This window comes from Portunus trituberculatus, chromosome 38, assembly GCF_017591435.1.
Source record: "Portunus trituberculatus isolate SZX2019 chromosome 38, ASM1759143v1, whole genome shotgun sequence".
NCBI classification, from domain to species: Eukaryota; Metazoa; Arthropoda; class Malacostraca; order Decapoda; family Portunidae; genus Portunus; species Portunus trituberculatus.
The window spans coordinates 38299043-38304042 of NC_059292.1; the positions used below are offsets into that span (position 1 = coordinate 38299043).

The 5000-nt window shown below is 38.7% G+C and overlaps 2 protein-coding genes across 2 annotated transcripts in view; one reads left to right on the plus strand and one right to left on the minus strand.

The window, feature by feature from the left end:
* LOC123514549 (serine/threonine-protein kinase Nek4-like) overlaps positions 1-2128 on the minus strand; it is a 57954-nt gene extending 55826 nt beyond the window's left edge. The window contains exon 1 of the mRNA XM_045272479.1: positions 2097-2128. The gene's annotated coding sequence lies outside the window, so the exon portion shown is untranslated. The remainder of the gene's footprint in view (positions 1-2096) is intronic.
* LOC123514552 overlaps positions 1-5000 on the plus strand; it is an 85519-nt gene that overhangs the window by 27235 nt on the left and 53284 nt on the right. The gene's annotated exons all lie outside the window — the stretch shown is intronic.

Sequence of the window (5000 nt, forward strand, 5' to 3'; positions counted from 1 at the left end):
AATTATTCTCCACTAGCAAAAGAAGGGGGATAGACAGATACACAGACAGTCAGACATACAGACACACAGACAGAGACTAATACCATGAAGTGTAAGGAATAAAAAAAAGAAAAAAAAGGATTTACTCTATAAAAGGAGATACAAAAGAATTAAATGCTTCAGTTTGGTGCATCCGATTCTGTTCTTCCGTTTACTAAGTCTCCTCCATTACTCCCCTCTCTCCTTCTCCCTCTCTCTCTCTCTCTCTCTCGCTCTCTCTCTCTCTAGGACACACACACACACACACACACACACAAACACACACGCAAAGACCAAAGACATACTAGAGAGAGAGAGAGAGAGAGAGAGAGAGAGAGAGAGAGAGAGAGAGAGAGAGAGAGAGAGAGAGAGAGAGAGAGAGAGAGAGAGAGAGAGAGAGAGAGAGAGAGAGAGAGAGAGAGAGAGAGAGAGAGAGAGAGAGAGAGACGTAATGCTAGAGAGCTCGGAGTGTGGGAGTAGGAGGAGGAAGAGGAAGAGGAAGAAGAGGAAGAAGACGAGGAGGAGGAGCAAGTATGTAACACCCTTCCATCCTCTTCTTTTCTTTTCCCTTTTCCTTCATATTCGCTTCTCCCTATTCCCAGTCGTCCTCCTCCTCCTCCTCCTCTTCCCTCTCCTCCTCTTCCTAAGGGCTTGAGAGAAGCCTCCAAAGCCCCTCACAAGGCAGATCTCCCTCGGGGGTGAAACTCAGGGAGGAGGAGGAGGAGGAGGAGGAGGAAAGGAAGGGATTGGAAAGTAGTAACAGACAGACGGGAAGAAGGAAGGGATAGGGAAAAAGAAGACTGGGAGAGGGGAGAGGGGAGAGGAGAGAGAGGGGAGAGGGAGGAAGGGAGAAGGGAAGAGGAGGAGGGGCAGGAGAAGCAGAGGAAGAATAAAGAATGCAATGGTGGAATGGAAGAAGGAAGGAGAGAGAGAAAAGAGGAGAGGAGAGGAGAGGATAGGAGAGGAAAGGTATTAGATATTTGTGAGAATAAAGGGAATAGGTCTTAGGGTGTGCGGGGATGGATAGGGAGTGGGATGGGAGAGGGATGGGAGAGTAAATGAAGGGTAAGGTGATGTAATTAATGGAGGAGGAGGAATATTGAGGAGAGTAAAAGGGGAAGAGGGAGAGAGGAAAGAGGAAGCACTGAAGTAGGTTTAGACGGTTATCAGATTGGTATGTACGTACGTGTTGTTGGTGTTCCTTCTTGTGGTGGTGTTCCCTCTTGTGTTGGTGTTCCCTCTTGTGTTGTGACGCTAAAATGTCAGTTAGTCTATTCATCTGTCAGTCTATGAATCTCACTCAACCAGTCGATCAGTCAGAGGGTCGGTATGTTTGTCAGTCAGTCATTCAGTCGGTCAGTTAGTTGTTCAGTGTTTATCAGTAAGTTTTATATATCACTCACTCTTATTCACTCTCATTCACTCTTTCAAAAGGTCAACTTCCAGGTTCATCTTTTTTCTTCTCTTTGAATCGTCACTCCCAATTTTTGAGGTGAAGATTATTATGATGGTAAAGATGATGATGATAATGAGGAGGAGGAGGAGGAGGAAGTGAATCAGTCAACGGCGTAGTAACACATTAGTCAATCCATCAATGAATCAACCAATTTATGAAACGTCCACTCATGTAATCAAACACCGAAACAACAAATCAATACATGAGTTCATCACATTATCAAACTCATTCACTCACTCACACACACTCACTCATTTAACCGTCAAAATATCAACCTTCAGTACCATGACCCGTTTCCATACTCATTCTGCTTACTATTTGGTGATTTTATACAGCTTCAGAAACTCATGTAGGGGATTAAACTAGTGAAGACTGGCCATTAATCTTTTGACCTCCATAGACTCTTCTGGATGTCAATAAAATAGTCAAATCGTACTCAAATCTCAAGGTAAAAAAATGTGTCCCCGTATTGAAGGAATTAACCAGTCGATCAGTTAATTTTGTAAGTCAAAACTGAAACCACATGCTATTCTAACTCTACACATTTCTGAGGCATGGGCAGTGAACACCTTCAGGAGCCACAGTAACATATTATTTGAAACTTTATCGTACGTACACTGACCTTTGAAAAATCCATCAGCTGGCTATGTACTCCAAGCCACTGTAACAACACGTCTCCACATTCTTCTCTTGTTTGCTGCCCTGATGGAGAGATGAATCGATATATAATTAGTAAAAGAGAACAAAAGAGAGGCGTACGCTGATAATTAATCATCTTACTGCTATGGTTCCTTCTTGCCTTTCCTCTTTACTTTCTTTTTACTTTTGTTAGAGGGATACTGGCCCAGGGCAACAAAAATTCACACGAAAAAAGCCCCACTGAGGTATCCGTCCGTGAAGAACTAAAAAGGGCCCAAAGGATTATTCCAAGTTGGAGAGGAGTTCCCGTCCTGAGAGAATTCAAGTCATAGGAAGGAGGAATTTTGGAGATATATATATATATATATATATATATATATATATATATATATATATATATATATATATATATATATATATATATATACAGAAGCAAGCAGGAAGTTGTACAGTTACCTAGATATCCTTTCATTCATCGACAATTTTTCTGCTTCAACACCTGCAACTTCTTCACCATTGTACTATTTGCTGTTATTCTTTGTTAACTTTCTTATCACTGAAAAATAAGAGGCTTGCGAAAAGGCACGAAAAAAATACGAGAGAGAAAAAAACAAAACAAAACAGGTAAATCTTATTTTTCTTTTTCTTACATAAACCTTAATGAGAGGTTGGCATAAAAAGAGTATTCAGTAATTTGCAGGTAGAGAGAATATTTGTTTAGCAGTGTAAGAGTTAAATATATTTTCTCTTATGTTGCTCCTGAAGAGTAAAAGAAGAAAACAATCATCCCATTCTCTCTCTCTCTCTCTCTCTCTCTCTCTCTCTCTCTCTCTCTCTCTCTCTCTCTCTCTCTCTCTCTCTCTCTCTCTCTCTCTCTCTTACCTGTATCTCCAGCCAAGTGATTTTAACGGTGCTATGAAGGTTAATGGAAGACGATCATAACACTGAAAGAATTACCATTCATTAGGGAGAGAGAGAGAGAGAGAGAGAGAGAGAGAGAGAGAGAGAGAGAGAGAGAGAGAGAGATTTTTTTTTCTGACCCTACAGGACTGTTTAAGAGACCGCTGTACAAAAATGTCTAAAAGGATGAAGGCGATTATGAAAGACAAAAATGCAAGACAAAAGAAAAAGAAAAATGATGAAAACGTTTCTAGAATTCTATGACTTGCAAACACTTCTCTTCCGGGTTACCTGATGAGACCAATTATCTATTTTTATTTATTTTATTTCTATTATTTGATAACCTGCGTTTTTGTTAAATATTTAATATTCACCTTTTTTTCTTCTTAAATTCGTAATGGGTCTCGTGTGACTTAAAGCTCAGTTCAAAAAAATTAGAAGAGTATTTCTATTTTTTTTTTTTTTTTTTTTTAGTGATAGATTAGCAAGAATTTCAACGTTAAATGCTATATGAACACTTTTAATGAATTCGTAATGTGGCTCATATGACTTAAAACTCCGTTCAAAAAGATACAAGTATTTCATGTTGTTTTTTTTACTTTTATTGATAGATTAACAAAACATTCAACGTTAAATGCTGTATGAACACTTTTAAAAACTCGTAATATGTCTCGTATGAATTAAGGCTCCGTTCAAAAAAGTTACAAGAGTATTTAAATTTTTTTTTTTATTGATAGATTAACAAAATATTTCAACGTTGAATGCTGTATGACTTAAAACTCAGTTAAAAAAAAAGTTACAAGAGTATTTTAAGTTTCTTTTTATTTTAGTGATAGATTAACAAGAATTTCATCGTTAAATGCTGTATGAACACTTTTAATGAATTCGTAATGTAGCTCGTATGACTTAACCCCTTCAGTACTGGGACGCTTTTTTACCTTGAGTTTTGGGTATGATTCTATAGTTATATTAGAAAGGATCCATGGAGGTCAGAAGATTAATGGACGCAGTCTTCCTATTTCATTCCCCACATAAATTTCTGAAGCTGTAGAAAATCACCAAATAGTAACCAGAATAGATATGAAAACGCGTCATGGTACTGAAGGGGTTACAGCTCCATTCAGAAAGTTACAAGAGCTTTTCAAATTGCTTTTTTCATCTTACTTTAGCGATAGATTAACAAAAATTTCAACATTGAATTTTGTATGAGCACTTTTAAAACACAGTGATGGAAGTTACAGGGAGTTTTCAAGGATGCTGTCTAAAAACAATTCTAATGGTCATTCACAGGAAGTCTGCATCATCACTTAGGAGAGAAAAGGGAGAGAAAACATCCACATGAACTCGAGTATTCATCTCTGTGGCCTTTGAAAACATTCGTGATGTGAGAACAAAGAGTTTAAGAATGCGGCTCTTTATCTCATTTTTACAGTGGAGGAGGAGGAGGAGGAGGAGGAGGAGGAGGAGGGAGGAGGAGGAAAACGAGGAGAAGGAGTACTGCGACAGAGGTAATGGTGTCGATTGCTCCATTTTCTTTCTCCTTCCTTCCATATTTCCTTCCTTAGTGAGAGGGAATGTTGCACCTCTCTCTCTCTCTCTCTCTCTCTCTCTCTCTCTCTCTCTCTCTCTTCTCTGTCCCTTTGTTCTCCTTTCTCGCTACTCTTCCTCTTCTCTATTTGTTTTCTTTCTCTTCTTGTTTATTCCTCTTCTGACTGCTATTATGTGTGCTTGCTCGAGAGAGAGAGAGAGAGAGAGAGAGAGAGAGAGAGAGAGAGAGAGAGAGAGAGAGAGAGAGAGAGAGAGAGAGAGAGAGAGAGAGAGAGAGACTTCGATAACACACAATGAAAGAGATAATAAAAGGAAGGAGGAGAGAAAGAGAGATAAGGAGAGTACGTAGAAGGAGGAAAATGAAGAGAAGTAGCAATAAGAAGAAAAATAATAAAAATTGAAAGGTAAATAGGAAAAATTACAGAGAAAAGACAGAAAA